Below are 19,249 nucleotides of genomic sequence, written 5' to 3'. Positions count from 1 at the left end.
CCGCGGCTCCCTCGGAAGCCATCAATAACACCCGAAGGCACCGAAACAGAAACTCAACCACAAGCGTTCTCTCAAGCAACAGAAAGAGCAGCGAGGGGCTCTGAAAGCCGCGACAGTCTTGGGCAAAACGAAGGGGATCTTCCTGCGGGAAAGCGCTTTCAGCTCACTTCGGTTACCGGGAACCGCCCTTCTTGCTTCCCGCTTCCGCAGAGGAAGCGCCGCAGGGATGGGCAGCCGGGATGCTCACCGCCTCTCTGCCCATCCAAACCTTACGCCAGCCTTAAGCACTGGTTCATTATCTTTCTCCTCGACTTCTCGGGGCCGCTACAGCCGCGCACCCCACTGCGTCTCAGCCTCTGTTTTCTTATCACGTCCTGCCTCACGCTCCCATTCTTTCCTCTTTCCCCACGATCTCTCTCCTCGTATTAACTTTCCCAAGTAGCTCAGCTCCCTTGCCTTGGAGTCTCTGAGGCCAAGGGATGCCAAATCTGGTTGATTTTCAGAATTGACGGGGGGTATCTCTTACCTATCAGAGGTGATTTAGGATTTCCTCCTAACCTAGTACCCGAGTGGACTGCTGCACCGAATTTTGGCTGAAGGCGGGAAGCGCCTGCTGTTTCCTCAGGGACAATGGGATCTGAAGAACCGACTGGGCAAACAGCGAGTTCGTTTTGCGGGTCAGGTCCGGCCGCTGAAACACCTCTCTGGTGTTCTCACTCAGAAGACGATTCCGTATATACCAAGAGGCTCCATAACCGATGCAGCATCCTCCTCTCTGTTCTCTTCCCCATCTTGGTCCCTGTGCGTCTCATAACCAGAGCCGGAGGGATCCCGAAACGAAACCAACGCCGAATTTCCTGACCACGGTGCTGGCCTAGGCGTTGGCGAGGGTAGTGACCATCAGTGACCCACATTTATGGGCCTTCATTTAGCGCCAAGTACTGTGAATTCCGTTCTTTCTCATTTCTTCAGCTGGAGCAAAATTCCAGCACTCACGCAGCACTTAGGCTTCTATTTTTGTATTCACCCGCACTACTTTTGTATGGTCCTGACAGCCTTTGTAGGCACAGGGAAAGGAAGTTGTAAGATGAGAGAATTAAATTAAAAAAAAAAAACTTTTAAATTTGAAATTATTTTAAGCCTGTAGAAAAGTTGCAAAAATAGTACAAAGAACTACTATACATACATAATCCAGATTTATCAATTGAAATCCAGCCATTTGTGACAACATGGACGGACATTTCGGGTATTATGCAAAGCGAAATAAGTCAGAGGGAGAAGGTCAAATACCGTATGATTTCCTTCATTAAGTAGTAGATAATAACAACAATAAACAAACACATAGAGACAGAGATTGGATTGGTGGTTACCAGAGGGGAAGGGGGGAGGGTGGAGGGCGAAAGGGATAATTCGGCACATGTGTGTGGTGATGGCTTGTAATTAGTATTTGGGTGGTGAACATGATGTAATCTGTGCAGAAATAGAAGTATAATGATGTACACCTGAAATTTTTACAATGTTATAAACCAATGTTACTGCAATAAATAAAAAATTTTAAAAAATTTCAAATGTTTTGCCACATTTGTTTTCCTCTCTCTCTCCAAACATAAACCCACACAAATTATTATTTTTTCTAACCATTTTCAGAGTAACTTGCATACTGTTAAAATCAAATACAAATGGAGACCAGATTTGAAAATTTCCTGAGCAAACAAAACCAGTTAGTCACACAACCAAAGCTAAATTTAGCTTGTTTTGCAAGACAAGCAATACTAACTTGGCCTGGGTCACTTGTTGACTATGCCTCTGTAAATGACAAGCAAAACTTAAACTGTCCCCGAAATTGATATGAGGTAACCACTAGTCAACTTCCTGCCATTCAAAAAAATTCTAATATTGTAACCAATCACTGTGAAGAATAAACAGTGCCTGCCTCTTCACTATGTAAGCTACTTTATAACAATCTACCCCTGAGCCTCATTCTGCGGTCGGTTTGAGTGATCCTGGCTCACGAACTGTCTTTTTGGTGTGTGCACAATAAACTTTCTCTAATTACTACTTTGCTGATTCAGTGCTTTTACTTCTGCTATTTCTGAACTTTTGACAATACCATCATGTCTTACCTCTAATAGTTCAGTGTGTATTTCTTAAGAGAAAGGACATTCTGTTATGAACCACAACAATTTTTGAATGCTGAAATTGTATCATTAATAGTATACAATTACCTAAATACAGTCCATATTCAAATTTCATTCAATCATTCAATTAATGTCCAATCATTCAAATAATGTCGTTCAGAGTAACTTTTTTCCAACCCGGGATCTAGTATGAGTATACCCATTGCATTTGTCTTTCTCGTTTCTTTAGTGCTCTTTAATCTGGAATGGTTTCTCAACCTTTTATGACATTGATAGATTTTGAAGAATTCAAGTCAGTTGTTGAGTAGAATGCCATTAAATTTGGATTTATCTGATGTTTCTTTGTGATTAGATTGAGGTTATGCACTTTTGGCAAAAATACAACATAAGTGATGTTGTGTTCTCAGTGTATCACATAAAGTTTTTTCCTTTATTGGTGGTGTTAAATAAATGTAAAGTTTCCCCTCATTCAATTAGTTTGTAATCTGTGGGGAAATATTTAAGGCCATACAAATATCTCATTCCTCACCAAAATTTTACCCATAGTTTTAGAATTGATTGAGGAATTTTTCCTCAATCAATTATTCCCATGATAGTGGAACAATGGTGTTATTTTAAATCTATTCTTTAAATTCTTTAAATCTTTTCTTTCACATTTATTAGTTGGTATACTACTGTTAAAGAAAAACCAAAATGGAGGCTACAGTTTAAATATACCCCTAGACCAAACACTCATAGTCATGTAACCAAAACTTAAAACTGTCTTGATTTCTCCAAAATGCTGACTCTGAACTTAAATAAAACTTAAGCTTTCTTTATGTCAGTGTGACCTTATACCTCCTAGCCAATCGGTTATAAGTAAGTTTTGTGGTGATACTGTCCTGAAAGGAATGTAAGTTTCTAGAAACTGATCACAATAGAAAAAATGTACTTCCTCATTCATGCTTATATACTGAGCTGTCACTGCTGAGAGCCAAGCTTCTACCACTTTTGGTTTTGACGTCTTCTTGTTTGCAAACAGTTTGTTTCTTGCCCAATTCATATCAAGTAAAGATCTTTGAATTTTCTTTCGAGGCTGCTGTAAATTAAAGTGTTCCCTCTTCTACTTATTTACTTACTTGCAATTGGTATGACATCAAAGAATCTTATTTTATTCAATGAGATAAATCCTTTTTTCATTATTAATTTAAACACTCAGTATGTCCCAGATTTTGCTAGAGAGAGCCCATTTAGGCTGGCTCATGTGTCCGTTTAAGACATGACCACATCTTTTGATCATTTACTTATCTTCTGGTGCAGCAAGATATTCCAGACTCACCTTGTACTTTTGCTAGCTCACCCCTGGAACCAATGATAACTCCAAAATCTCTAATTCCTTTTAGTGAAAAATGATACTAAGAAGTCAAGATACAGGACTAACTTTGCTCATTGCAACTGGGATATCATTGCTTCTAGGAAAAAATGGCAAAAATGACAATTTCATATTTTTTAATCATGAATTTATACTGATACTTCTAATTGGTATGTTTCAGACTAGATGAGGTCAACTCCTTACTGCTGTGTTGCTGTCAGTTCATACATCCACGTGACGGGCATAAAATGTAAAAAAAAAAAAAAAATTCTAACATCTTTTTAATTATGATGAAAATCTAGTGAAATCAAATGATTTAAATGATAATTCTTTGGCTAAAGTGGTAAGAGCCTGACAGAGTGAATCTCCACGTCCAGCAAAACACAATCAAAATCAGAATCTGGTAGCTAGTTACCCAGCTTGGGTATGCCTGGAACTGAAAAAGTTTTAGGGGATAATGAAATAGCAAGACTTGGAGATCGGCCCATTGGAGTTTGAGCTCTTAGTCAATTCTTGCAGATTTTCATGGAAAGCAATAATACCAGGAACAAATGATGGCCATATTTCTCACTTGCCCCCAATTTATACTTCTTCTTTCTTTCTTTTGTCTCACTGCTGTCATTCCTTGGGTATTTTTAGGTAAAGGAGAGGTGATCTTTACCAAAGAAATGAGCTATTTCTTTGTTTTCTTGCCTTTTCTTCCTCTAGTCCTAAAATGTTAAGAAGTGGATGTTCATGGTTAAATTTGAGCTGAGGATGCTGTAGCAACTCTCAGGCTGGTGCACATTCACCTCAAAGATGTGCTGCTCTCTCCTTTTTCTTATTCATTGGGCATGGACTCTAAACCAATAGAAGCAATTGGAGCACCCAGCAACTTCTTTGTTCTATTTGTCCTGAACTCAGTCTCTGGTTGCTCCTAGGTATTCCTCTACAATAATTACTCCCAGGAGGGAGTAAAGGTTACCAGGAGCTCTGATAAAAGTACAGTCTCTTAGTTTCAGAGTTCCTCTCCTGTTGTGCAGCCCAATGCATGTGAAAGTAAACATATGGGCCTCCTATTTTGCCTTGTGGGAATTGAGCATGAGGAACCAACACAAAGTATTTCTCTGATTGCTGCTTTTTGCTGTCAGTAATACACCATCTGTGGGTCTTGTATTCTTCGGTTATTATATAAAACTGTGGTAGGCAAACTTGTTAGCTTTCCAGTAGGAAACCTTTCTGACTTAATAGGGAAATACAGCAATTCCTAAAATGTAAATGAACCATCTTTTCCAAATGCACAAATTAGGCCAAAAATGACTATTTAAAATGGTGTGTTGCAAAGATCAAATGAGATATTCAGATCAATACATTTCAAAAACTCCAGAGCATAACATAAAAGCTAATTACTGACAAACCATGACCCAAACATTCTGGCTCTGAGAATTCTTTCAAAACAACACCTAACCAGATATTATCGTTCTCAGATTCTAGAAAGGTTAAACATACAATTGATATATCCGCAGGTTTTCTGAATTAAGAATAATAGGGCATGAGTGCGTTCTGTATCTTGGGTATAATGTTCAAATCCTGAAAATATTCTATATTGAAAAGCTATCCGATACCTTCTACACGAATGGATATTCCAATAGTGCTGTAGGTGGACAGACTAGCTATTGTCTTAGATAGTTAATAAACAATTTCTGTGGTGTTCATGAGACAAACAGGAGAAAAAAATCCAACTACTTAATATGAATGTCCATGAATCCAACAGATATCCAGATTCTTTCAGGTATAGTATAAAGAAATGTCACCCAGTGACTCTGGAATCTTTCCTCATTGTGCTTTTACATGATCAAACAGCTAAGTACGTTTTTCCTCCACCCATCAGCTTTTTTACACACATACCAATACATTAGAACTTGAAAGTCTTTGTGTTTGATATTTTTCCAGTCTCTCCTTCAGTGAAGCCCATCCCTTCTTTCTTATTGTCCTATTCTACAAATCCTATAAATCAACTGAGATAAATTCTGCCAGACTAATCAGTTTCTGTCATTTTCAAAATAGACTCAATGGTGTTTTTACAAATATAGATAAGAGCTCACAGTTAGGCAAAGTAGGATGAAAAAGGACAAACAGCCACTAGAAATATGGTACCATGAAATGAAACTTCTCTTGGTCTTCTTCAGAAGTTCCAAGGAGCATAAGATTAAAGAGTATAAACACCAGGGCTCAAGAATAGTCTAGCCACGAGCTCATTTCTTTATTTTCCACAAGTATCATTAATGAGTTAACCCCCAAACTTGAAAGGATACTTGAATTCCTCACTCCCTCCTCTTCCTATAAGCGTATGCCTACTGATCACTCACTAATCCAAGTCTCCAGGCCACCACACTCTGGTAAACACTGACACAATGAGTTCATTGTGTCAGTGTTTACCAGACATGTGCAAGGTGTTCCACAAATATCTTGAATTGAACATGTCCAAAACCAAACTCATCTATTCTCCCCCACCCCTAAAAGATATAAATATATTACCTTTCAGCTTCTCCTGTTTGCTAAATAACATTATTGTACTTTGTTTCTCCAAATTTCACTTTTTTTCTTCCTAACTATGTGTCTGTTTACCTTCTGGCTCATTCTCACAATTCTCCTATTCTCTGAATCTTTCAGGCTGCTGTTTAGTTCATGTCTTAAGCATTCATCCTCTAGACTAATGACAGAGCTTCCTAAATTGCCTCTGTGCTTAGAGTGGAACAAAGAATACCCTCTTTAGTAAAATGCTAAATGAATTGTTCTCTTTCTGTCCTGACTCCAGCTTTCCGCACAAGTCCTGCTCTATTCTTGTTGAGCAAACAGGAGCTTTTTCCTATTTTAGCCAGGGAAAAACTTAATTTCAATATCCTTTTATCTTAGGGTAAGATATTTCTGGAAGAAATCAGAAAAGTTCCAAACCAAGACTTGATTCTTACCAACCACAAGAGAAGATTGAAGCTTTCGAAACACAATTGAATTCTGAATTGAAGCACAATTCAGCTGCTTAGAATTGTGAGGTAAACTGCAAGCAGCTATTATCTGATGCTTATTGCCAATACTTTTCCTCCATTGCAAGCCCTACACACTAAAGAATGATATCCCATCCACCCACTCCCTCCTCCAATTCCTGAACTCCTCTTGTCCAAAGCAACCATAGATTCATCTTTTATAGTTAATACTACTAACAAAACATGCAGGAATCAAGAGCTTCAGAAAATTAGAGATATGTTAGAGAAGAGTAAGGGGGTATAGCATAGTGGTTACCAAGTGTTTACAGTTGCCTATTTCTTGCTCTCTGCTTTGTCCTGAACAAACTTTAGTCAGGCTTCTCTCTTCCCTACTGCTTCTGACTGTTTGCCTCCAAGCCTGAGAGCAAGCACTGAAAAGCAGAACATGCTCCCTTATCAGATTTTCTGATTACAGAAAGACACTTTTGCTGTCAGACCCTGCTGGCCATTGCCCCTTACTTGCCCAATTTCTCTTGAAAAATCCTGCTAAAGCTTTGTCTACCTTACCGCACCACCCCCCCATAAAAGAAAAGTATTCTCTGTTTGATTTTGAGGTACTTAAAGATTTCTGAGATTGGAGCATTGTCCCTATTGCAATAGTCTTATTTTTGAATAAAGTTCCTCCTTATTTAGGTCCAGATTCATTTTTATTTGACAATTAGAACTTGGGTTTTGCATGTTTCAGGTCCTGAGCTCAACTCCCTATACTTTAAGTTTTTCCTTTTCTCTGACCCAACACTGCTCAAACCTACTTCTCAAGGAACTTAGAAGGTAGGCCTTCCTACTCTCTTTCTTATTCTCTTTTTTTTCTTTTCCTTTCCTTTCCTTTCCTTTCCCATTTCTCTCTCTCTTCCTTTCTATGCCCTCATTTCCTGATGACACTAAAAGTAAAAACATGACCCGATGAATTGACTTTAACGTTCTCCTGTTTCTGTTTCTATTCTGTAAGACTCAAAATCACTCAAGGCAACTGAAGCAGCAGGAAAGGGAAGGGAGGAAAGAAGAATGGGCTTTCACAGGATCTCTGGATCATGTTTCAGTGTCAATTCTAAAAATTCTTTGTCTAGCCCTAGATCCCAAAGATTTTCCCTTACTTTCTTTTTCTGAAAGTTTTACAGCTTTACATTTATATCCATGATCCATTTTGAGTTAATTTTTGTGTAAGTTATGAGATTAGGTTGAGATTATTTTTATTTATTTTTTGCCTATAGATGGCCAATTGCTCCAGCACCATTTGCTGAAAAATCTATTTTTCCTCTATTGAATTACTTCTGCAACTTTGTCAAAAAACAGCTGGGAACATTTGTTTGGGTGTATTTATTTATTCTACTCTATTAACCTATGTGTCTATCGCTCCACCCATACCACACAGTCTTAACTACTATAGTTATACAGTAATTTTGAAATCAGGTAGACTGATTCTTTCTCCTCTATTTTTATTTTTTAAGATTGTTTTAGGTATTCTAGTTTATTTGACTTTGCATATAAATTTTAAAATAATCGTGTCTGTATTTACAAAAAATCTTGCTGTGATTTTGATAGGAATTTCATTAAATCTGTATATCAATTTGGAGACAATTGGCATCTTTACCATGTTGAATATTGTAAACCATGAATACAGTATGTCTCTCCATTTATTTAGTTTCTTTGACTTCCTTTACTATCATTGTGTAGTGTTTAGCATACAAGTCCTGTACAGGTTTTGTTAGATTTACATCTAAGTATTTCTTTTTTATCAGAGATTATATATATACTGTATTTTTTCCTCCCAAACACAGAAAAAATACATTCTGGACAGGTATTGTATTTTTAACTTCATTGTCCACATTTTCATTGCCAATATGTAGAAATTCAATTTGTTTTTGTACATTTTTCTTTTACCTTGCGACCTTGTCCAATAAATTTTTAATTCTAAGAGGGATTCTGTCCACCCTCCCCACCCCACCATGGATTCCTTAGATTTTCTGTAGATGAATATGTCATTTGCAGATAGGGCAGTTTTATTTTTTCTTTTCCTATCTATATGCTTTTAAATTTCCTTTTCCTGCCTTATTGCATTGGCTAGAACTTCCAGCACTATGCTCAATACAAGTAATGAGAGTGGACAACCTAGCATTTTTCCCTCTTTTAGGGAGAAAACATTCTGCCTTTCACCGTTAAGGCTAATGGTGAAAGTAGGGTTATCTGTAGGGTTTCTATTTTTTTTTTGTATATGTCCTTAATCAAATTGAGGAAGTTCCTCTGTGTTCCTATTTTTTTTTTGAGAGTTTTTATCGTGAATGGGTGTAGAATTTTGTCAAGTGATTTTTCTACTTCAGTTGATATAACCATGTGATTTTTTTTTCTTTAGCTTGTTAATATGATGGATTACACTGATTGATTTAAAATATTTACCCAACCTTTCACCCCTAGAATAAACCCTACTTGGTCATGGTGTATAATTATTTTTATATATTGATGAATTCTATTTGCTAACATTTTGTTAAGGATTTTTGCATATATATTCATTTTTTTGCACTATCGTTGCCTGGTTTTGGTATCAGAATAATACCGGTTTCATAAAATGAATTGGGAAGTGTTTCTTCCTCTTCTGTTTTCTAGAAGAGATTGTGTCGAGTTTGTGTTAACTTTTTAAACATTTGTTAGAATTCTCCAGTGAAACCTTCTTGGACCTGGAAATTCCATTTTGGAGAGTTTTTAAATTACAACTTTAATTTCATTAATAGTTACAGGGCTATATAATAATATGTTTCATATTGGCTAAGTTGTGGTAGTTTGTGTTTTTCAAGGAATTAGTCCATTTCACATAAGTTGTCACATATTTTTTTTTTTTGGTAAGGAAGATTAGCCCTGAGCTAACATCTGTCGCCAATCCTCCTCTTTTTGCTGAGGAGAAGTGGCCCTGGGCTAACATTCGTGCCCATCTTCCTCTGCTTTATATGGGATGCCACCACAGCATGGCTTGACAAGCAGTGCGGCCGTGCATGCCCGGGATCCGAACCCCGGGCCACCACGCCGCTGAAGAGGAGTGCGTGCACTTAACCACTATGCCACCGGGTGGCCCCCTAAGTTGTCACATTTATATGTGTAGAGCTGTTCATAGTACTCCTTTATTATCTTTTTGATGTTTGCAACGTGTATAGTGATGTCCTCTTTTCATTCCTGATATTGGTAATTTGTGTCTTTTCTCTCTTTGTGAGTCTTGCTAGAGGTTTTATTTTATTAATCTTAAAGAACTAGCTTTTTGCTTCATTGATTTTTTTCTTTTTTTTTGGTTTTCAATTTCATTCATTTCTGCTCTTATTTTTATTATTTTATTCCTTTTGCCTATCTTGGGTTTCTTTTGCTCTTTTTTCCCTAGGTTCTTCAAGTGAAAACTTAGAGGATTGATTTGAGACTTTGTTCTTTTCTTGTACGCATTGAGTGTTGTAAATTTCCTTCTCAGTGCTGTTTTAGTGTGTATCAGAAATTTTGACACATTGTATCTTCATTTTTATTCAAGTCTATTTATATTTTAATTTCCATTGAGACTTCTTTTTTGTTCCATGGATTATTTAGAACTGTGTTGTTTAGCCTCCAAGTGTTTGAATATTTTCCTGTTATCTTTCTGTGACTGATTTTTATTTTGATTTCATTGTGTTCAGAGAATACACTGTATGAATCAATTCTTTTAAATTTGTTGAGGTTTGTTTTATGGCCCAGGGTATGTTCTATCGTGGCATGTGTTCCGGTGGATTTGAAAAGAATGTGTATTCTGCTTTTGGTGAACTGTTCTATGTTGATTGGATTCTGTTGGCTGACGGTATTTTCTGTATCCCTGATCATTTTCCATTTAGTTGTTCTATCAATTATTCTGAGAGAGGTGTTGAAGTTTCCAGCTGTAATTGTGGATTTGCCTATTTTTCCTTTCAGTTTTTTTTTCTTGACATATTTTGCAGCTGTATTGTTTGGTGAGTACATATTTTGGTTTGCTATGGTTTCTTGGTGGACGGACACTTTTATCATTATATAATGTCCTTCTCTGTCTTAATTTTCTTTGTTCTGAAGTTTACTTTACCCAATATTAATATAGCTACTCCTGCTTTATTTTGATTAATGTTTGCATCACTTACCTTTTTTTTATCCTCTTAATTTTAACCTGCCTACATAGTTATATGTGAAGTGAGTTTTTCATAGACAGCATATAGTTATGTCATGTTTTCTAGTCCACCCTGTCGATATCTTTTAATTGGTGCACTCAGACTATTTACATATAATGTAATTGTTGGTATGTTAAGGTTTAAGTCTGGCATTTTATTTTTTGTTTTTTGTTTGTTCTCTATTCTTTTCATTTTTTGTTCTCGTCTTGCTTTTTTATGGACTACTTGTACATTTTTTAGAATTCTGTATTCAATTATCTATAGCATTTTTTACTATATCTCTTTGTATAGATTTTTTAGTGGTTGCTCTGGGAATTACATTATATGTATTTAACTTATCACAGTGTACTGTTGTGATCATTTTACCAGTTCAAGTGAAGTATAGCAACCTTACCTCCATTTTTGCCACTTACTCTTTCTCATTTGTAATACAATCGTCTTAACTTTTTCTTTTACTTACATTTAGAACCACATCAGACAGTGTTATACTTTTTGCTTCAACTGTCAAACATAACATAGAATGTTCAAGAGAAGGAAAGTTTATTGTATTTACTGTATTTTTTGCTTACTATGTCCTTTCTTCCTTCCTGATGTCCAAGATTGCTTCTTTTATAATTTCCTTTCTGTTTGGAGAACTTAGCCATTCTTTCAGGGTAGTTCTGCTGGCAGCAAATTATCTTAGTTTTTCTTCATCTGAGAATATCTTGATTTCCTCTTTATTCCTGAAGGATATTTTCTCTGGATATAGTATTCTGGATTGACAATTCTTTTCTTTCAGCATGTGAAAAAATGTTGTGCTACTCTTTCTGACCTCTATGGTTTCTTTTTTTTTTTTTTTTAATTTGTTTGCAATTTTTTTTATTGTGGTAAGATACACATAACACAAAATTTACCATTTTACCATTTTTAAGTACGCAATTCAGTCACGCAATCCAATGTTGTACAATCATCACCACTGTTCATCTCCAGAACTTTCTCATTACTCCAAACAAAAGTTCTGTAACCATTAAACAATAACTCCCCATTCATCTCCCACCAGCCCCTGATAATCTCTGATCTCCTTTGTCTCTATAAATTTGCCTACTCTAGGTACAACATAAATAGAAGCATATAACATTTGTTCTTTTTTGTCTGGCTTATCTCCCTTAGTGTCATGTTTTCAAAGCTCAGCCATGCTGTAGCATTGTATCAAAACGCTATTGCTTTTTAAGGCTAAATAATACTCCATTGTACATATATACCACATTTTGTTTATCCATCCGTCTATTGATCTGTGTTGACCTCTATGGTTTCTGATGAGCTAGCCACTGTCATTTGAATTGTTTTTCTATAATATAGGTAAAGTGTCATATCTTTCTGGTTTCAAGATTTTTTCTTTATTTTTAGAGTTCAGAAGTATTGGTTGGGTTTTTTCCCCAACTAGTGAAAGAGACTTGTCTCTAAAACCGCACAAAACCCAAATCTCTAGATCAGCAATCTCTGTAGAGTTCCAGCCATTGGTATTTCTGTGTTTGGGAAACAACTTCACAAAACTGTCCCTTAGGGTTGGTAAATTTATCTTATAATCATTGCATACCTGTAAAGCAAAGAGTAAACAAAGTTTCCATCAATGTACAAGCAGAACTGTACTATCCCAATCTCTTTCTGTACTTACTCAGAGGATATTATCCAGAATGAAAACGGAAGGGCCAAGCGCCTGAACAGGGACTTGAACCCTGGACCCTCAGATTAAAAGTCTGATGCTCTGCCAACTGAGCTATCCAGGCTCCTATAGCTTTGTTTTCAACGAGTATCTAATCTAGGTTTGCAGCTTTGGCCAATTCATTTTATGTTTCATGGCTTGGTTCTCAAGTCACATCCCTTGAATTCTCACTGTGAAGAAGATTCTGTTTGAGAGGGATGTTATAATCCCTGGGAGAATTTTCCTTCCTTCTCTCTTCTTTGTTTTCCTCCTTTAGGTTTCCAGAACTAGAGATGCAGCATCCCCCAGACAAAGCACTTCGAGGTTTCAGACCGTATTGTTAGACACATGGGTTTTGATATCTTGCCAAGTACCTGCACTTAAGTTTCTCAAGGCAACATTCACACTACTTCTGTTCATGTCCCTCTGCATTCTCTGGTACATGTTTCTTGGAGCCTTTGTAGGCACAGGGGAAGAGAGCTGACAGAGGAAGAATTTGAAGACACAAGAGAATGTTCCGTAATGGGCCCCTTTCTATTGGTGGATGGAACTACCCGCAAGCATTTCTTTGGCAAATGAGATCTCAGAGCTGACTGAGGGAAGGGACAGAACCACACAGACTAGTGTCTTTTGGTCTAGTATTCAATACCACTTCTCCTGGGGTAGTCTCAGTCTACATGTTTTAGAAATAGCAGTGCTAAACACAGCAAGCCTTGTTCTGCCAACTATTCGTTCTCCAAACACCTACAGACAAAGGTGATAATTAATCACCGAGGTCTTGTTAATATCTAAGTGTCCAAGTGGGTATACCTGAGTAGAAGAGAGTATTTAGCATGCAGAAGGCCCAAGGTTTAATTTTCTGCATCTACATGCTTTTCCTTCAAGCTTTCTTCCACATTTTCCCTCATGTCTGAGCCATTTCTCCTTCCTTTAATACCCTTCCTTCCTTCCGCTTCCTCCTTCCAAATTCACCTTCTCTTCCTTCTCCTCCTCCTCCACGTCTTTATTCACTGTTGGCTGCTTGGATCCAAAGGAAAAGTGTTTTTAATATGCAACCATTTCGATTCCATGGGCCTTGATATCACTCAACATGATTATGCCAGCACAAGGAATATTAGATTGAGTGAGACAACAAAGATGTAGTTTACTCAAGACCTCTCCAACCAGAGGCAATAAACATGCCAACTCCATATTAACCAGGACATGCTCCTTTGGTTCCATTCACAGTACTGTTAAGGAGCAAGAAAGAAAAAATGACAAAAGGAAACAACAGAACGATGACTACAGATCATTTCCTGTCTCTATTTTCTCAGCTGTGCCTGTATCAATGAGCAAGTAGGCAGTAGGTTGAGCAGAAAATCTACACCCACTGATTTTTCTGTATTCCTTGTTTCCATTGTAGCCCCATCCACACACACACAAGTTGGATCGATAATCAGACCCTGAGACCTGCAGATGTCAGTTATTTCTGCATAAGTAAGTGAATTGTTCATTGCACAACAGAATCACACCTCACAGGAAACACTGTGCTTTCCAAATCCCAAAGAAATTATTAGGGTCGTGGATTATGGGTTTTTGTAGGGTGGCTGAAATAACAAAATTGGGAGATTCTTAGTCTGAAGATCTAAAGCATTCTTCAATTTGATCCAGGGTTTGGCAGATCATCTGAGTTAGTAAAAAAAAAAAAAAAAATAACAACAAAAAAATCCAAACACCTTTTTTTGAAGCTCAAGTACAGAAGCCTTCTAACTATGGACATCCTCCTCCGTTTCCTAAAGTGAAATATCTGTACAGATTGATGTAGTGAGCATAAGAATTCCATGCTTTCAAATCTTCCTTAGATTCTCCACAAAATACTTCAGTTCACAATATATAAAAATTTTAAAAATTTTAAAATCTGGAGCACATCAGATAAAAATCCCAGAGAAGGCATCAGAGAAAGAAGCACTGAATGGCTTTGGAGGGAAATAGTACCATCCATATAAATAAAAGTTTATATGCTTTTCGAAAGCTATTTAGTATCATTTTTCAAATTTCTGTGGCAACCTTTCCTGTAGTGCCATAGCATACTCTGGAAGAAATTTTGATGGCTTTGCTCAGTCTGCCAACCTTATTCTGCTGCTGATGTCGGCTGGTGAATTTCACGCCCCCCCAGACAGAACAAAAAATATCAGTTTTTAAAAATTTGGTGGTATTTTGTGGTTTTCGTCTGCTATTCTTTGGGCACAAAATCCACAAGTGAGGAGATTGTGGGCAGAAAATCCACAAGTGAGGAGATTGTGAGGCAACTGAGAAGAATCTCAAAACATTTCAATGAGCCTGAGAGTCCGTTGGAACTTCTGAGCTGGCTGGGCATCCTGCCCAATGGGTGTGGAAATTCCATTCTTCAGCTTCTACTGGCGCCAATAGCCTCCCCAAACAGGGATACGACAAGGGAACGCTATCCAATCTAACGTTTCTCATTGAACTCATTTTGAGAAAGAAAGGGATTTAACTAAATCAATTTCATAAGAAACAACAGAAGACATTTCCTTGGTCTAACCAGACCCATTTAGGTCCAGGCCCCAGCACTTAGCCTCTGCTGCTCTCAAAAATGGATAATTATCATGGTAAATTAGTGTACATGAGGACATATTATCCAGAATATGACCTAAAATAGTTCTTCAGTTTTAACCTAAATCTGTACATGGGATCTAGCAACAAACAGAGAAGTTTGGAGGTGAGGGAAAGACTAATCTCTCTAGGGAGGAAAGACAGTGCTGGGCACAGGAAAAGAGAAGTATTTGTTTCTTCCAAATAACTTCACACTTCCAGGAAACCAAGACGATGGGAAAACGGAGAGAATCTGCAATTGCTTTCCCTTAGGAATTTGTGGATTTCTCATCTTTCCTACCCTACCAGTGTACTTAGTTGAGGGGAGTGGTCACACGAAATCGGCCTGGATTGTTTTGTGGATCAATCCAAAGGGGAACTTAGAGCAGACGACCTTTAGGCAAAATACTTGGGGCGTTATGATTTCAAGAAGACAACGATTCTCCAAGGTCCTTTGGCCCTCTGCTCTCTATTCGAAGTAGTTTGGAAGTCACAAAACCGCCCCTCAGACATCGAGACAATTTACTCTATTTCCCCAGGAGATTTAGGACCCATTATCCCACCCCACAACAATACGAGGTGATTCGTCTAATAGTCCGTTGGAGAATCAAGTTGTTAAAACCTATGCTATGAACGAATTATAACAAAATATTTTCATGGCGTTAAATCATGTTTTTCCGAGAAGGGGTGCTCTTGTTGGAGCCTACAGACCTTCCGTCCTGGAGGAAGCGCCGTTGTATCTTTGAGACAGAAAAGGTAAGAACATATCAAACTCTGATGCTCCCTTTTCTTATGCTGTCATCACCCCTTCATTGCAGACTAGTTCTTGGCTCACATTTCTCCAACCGAACTTGCGTCATCATTATCAGTGACTTAGGAGAGGCTTCGAAGTGTTACGTCACTTTCTAATCATCTCACGGCTTATTGATTCTAAGTAATTCTTGTCGGTGATTTCAGATAAAATTTTGTTTCTTTGAGGGTGGCGTGTGGGGAGATGTTAATGAAATCTTCCTCCAATTGCAAAGTTAAATTTTTGAAAGTAGAAACCTACTACATTTCAGTTTCCAGGTTTGGACATTTTCTCTCAGCAACCGGCCGCGTGGCCTAATGGATAAGGCGTCTGATTCCGGATCAGAAGATTGAGGGTTCGAGTCCCTTCGTGGTCGCTTTTGTCTTGTTGGAAAGGCAACGAACACTCTCATTTGACTTCCAATGGCTGACTCTTGAGAAGGAAAGCTGAAATGACTCAAGAGTCTTAAAAAAAAAAAAAAAAAAAAACCTGTGCCCCGACTAATTGCCAATAACTTGCATTTTGTCTTTGGCATCTAATCACTAAACAATAGTAGTAGAGTACTAATGCATAAACAATTGTTATTGGCATTGTAGTGAGCCTGGATTTTCTGGCTCACCGTCCTTCCCTAGAACTGGTAGATAGTGGCCAATAAAAGGATGTGAGGAATAGAAAAGACCTCTGTAATGTTTCTCTAGAGAAAGCTGGGTTTCAAACACCTTCTAAGAGTTAGAAATACGCATTTGAAGGGGTGGGAAAGATACTGAACCCTGAGCAGGCTGTTGAAATCTATACCCTCATAGTGAGATTCTGATGCTTATCAACTCAACTATCCCAGCCCAGGGAGCCAACTTTTCCTGATAATTTACTCAAAGCTGATAAGTTGGTTATTCTCCAACCTTTCTACTATTTGCCTTCATTATAAGCACAGACCCCAGTATTTGGGAAGCTCAGGCCAAAGCTGGTGGACAGATCCCCCTTCTACATTCAGCATAACTTCCTACTTAGAAAATTTGAGCAAACCTATAACAAGTAAAGAGATTGAATCAGTAATCAAAAATCTCTCAACAAAAAAAAACCCAGTACCACACACAAATTCAGGTAAGTTGCAGAATATAAGATCAACACATGAAAATAAAGTTTTTTCTATACACTAGCAATGAACAATCTGAAAAGGAAATTAAGAAAATTCCATTTTCGATAGCATCTAAAAGAAAAAAAATACCTACAAAAAATTTAACCAGGGGGTCAAAGACTTGTACACCGAAAACTGTAAAACATTGCTGAAAGAAATTGGAGATGCAAATAAATAGAAATATACCCCATGGTCACAGACTGGGAAACTTAATATGTTAAAATGATAATACTACCCAAAGTAATCTACAGATTCAATGCAATCCCTACCAATCTTCCAATGGCTTTTTTTTTCCTGTAGAAATAGAAAAGCCAATTCCCAATTTCATATGGAATTTCAAGAGGCTTCAAATAGCCAAAATGATTTTGAAAAAGAAAAATAAAGTTGGAGGATTCAAACTTTTCTATTTCAAAACTTACTAAAATCTACAGTAATGAAGACTCTGGGGTACTTGCATAAGGACAAACATATAAATCAATGGAATAGAACTTAGAGTCCAGAAATAAATGTTTACATTTATAGCCAATTGATTTTTGATGAAAGTACCAAGACCACTCAATGAGGGAAAGATTAGTCTCTTTAATAAGTGGTGCTAGAACAACTGGATATCCAAATGCAAAAAAATAAAACAGGACCCCTATCTCATACCATATACAAAGTTAATCCAAAATGGATCAATGGCCTTAATATAAGAGCTAAAACTATAAAACTCTTAGAAGATAGCATAGGGGTAAATGTTTATGACCTTAGATTTGGCAGTGGATTCTTAGATATGACACAAAAAGTATGAGCAACAAAAGAAAATAGATAAATTGAATTTCATGAAAATTAAAAACTTTTGTGCATCAATGGACATTGTTAAGAAAGTGAAAGACAACCCATAGAATGGAAGAAAATATTTGCAAACTATATATCTCGTAAAAGTCCAATATCCAGACGATATGAAGAACTCTTACAAATCAACAGCAACAACAAAACCAAACCAATCAATTTTAAAATTGGTCAAAGGACTTGAATAGACATTTCTCCAAAGAAGATATACAAATGGCCAAGAAGCACATCATTAATCATTGGAAAATGCAAGTCAAAACCACAATGAGATACTACTTCATGCCCACTAGGATGGTTATTACCAAAAGGAAAAAAAAAATAATAGAAAATAACAAGCGTTGGTGTGGATGTGGAAAAATTGGAATCCTTGTACAATGCTGGTGAGATTGTAAAATGGTCCAGTCACTGTGGAAAAGTCTGATGGCTCCTCAAAAAGCTAAACACAGAATTACCATATGACTCAACAATTCACTTCTAGGTATACACCCAAAAGAATTAAAAACAGGTACTGAAACAAATTCTTGTGCACAAATGTTCATAGCTGCACTATTCACAATAGCCAAAAGAAGAAAACACCCAAATGTCTATTAATGGGTGAATGGATAAACAAATGTGGTATATACGTACAATGAATATTATTCAGCCATAAAAAGGAATAAAGAATGGATACATGCTACAATATGGATGAAACTTGAAAATATTATGCTAAATGAAAGAAGTCACACACAAAAGATCACTGTATTAGTTTGCTAGGGCTGCTGTAATAAAGTACCAACAACTGGGTGTCTTAAATTTCAGAAATTTATTGTCTCACAGTTCTAGAGGCCAGAAGTCTGAAATCAAGGTGTCTGCAGTGTTGATTCCTTCTGAACGCTGTGAGGGAAGGACCTGCCTCTCTCCTTGGCGCATAGATGGCCATCATCTTGTACACCTGGCATTTTCCCTGGATACGTCTCTCTGTGTCCAAATTTCTCCTTTTTATAAGGACAAGAGTCATATTGGATTAGGGCCCACCCTAAAGAGCTCATCTTAACTAACTACATCTGCAACAACCCTATTTCCAAATAAGATCTTATTCTGAGGTCCTGTGGATTAGGATTCCAACACATAAATTTTGGGGAGACCCAATTCAATCCATAACAATCACATAGTTTATGATTCTTTTTATATGAAATATCCAAGATACATGAGTCCATAGAAATAGAAGGCAGATTAGTGGCTGCCAGGTGGATTGGGTGGAGAGAAGATTGGAGAGTAACTACTTAAAGGGTACAGTTTTTTTTTTTTGAGTGATGGAAATGTTTTAGAACTAGATAGTGGTGACGGTTGCACAACATTGTCAATGTCGTGAATGTCACTGAATTGTTCACTTTAAAATGGTTAACTTTTTGGTATATGAATTTCACCTCATTAATAATTTAAAAAGCTAAGGGAAGAGGGGCCAGCCCGGTGGTGCAAGCGGTTAAGTGTGCGCACTCCGCTGTGGCCGCCCAGGTTTCACCGGCTGGGATCCTGGGCACGTACACACGCACCGCTTGTCAAGCCATGCTGTGGCAGCATCCCATGTAA

The 19,249-nt window shown here is 37.4% G+C and overlaps 2 non-coding genes across 2 annotated transcripts; one reads left to right on the top strand and one right to left on the bottom strand.

Moving 5' to 3' along the window:
- Window positions 1-12,344: 12,344 nt before the first annotated feature.
- TRNAK-UUU (transfer RNA lysine (anticodon UUU)) lies at window positions 12,345-12,417 on the bottom strand. Its single transcript has one exon. It is a non-coding gene; the product is annotated as a tRNA-Lys (tRNA).
- Window positions 12,418-16,017: 3,600 nt separating this feature from the next.
- Window positions 16,018-16,090, top strand: TRNAR-CCG (transfer RNA arginine (anticodon CCG)). The gene has a single exon. It is a non-coding gene; the product is annotated as a tRNA-Arg (tRNA).
- Window positions 16,091-19,249: the final 3,159 nt, after the last annotated feature.

The sequence above is a fragment of the Ceratotherium simum genome, chromosome 13, assembly GCF_057802395.1.
Source record: "Ceratotherium simum simum isolate JZ-2026a chromosome 13, ASM5780239v1, whole genome shotgun sequence".
In the NCBI taxonomy this organism is placed as follows: Eukaryota; Metazoa; Chordata; class Mammalia; order Perissodactyla; family Rhinocerotidae; genus Ceratotherium; species Ceratotherium simum.
This window is presented reverse-complemented; position numbering and strand designations above follow the sequence as displayed.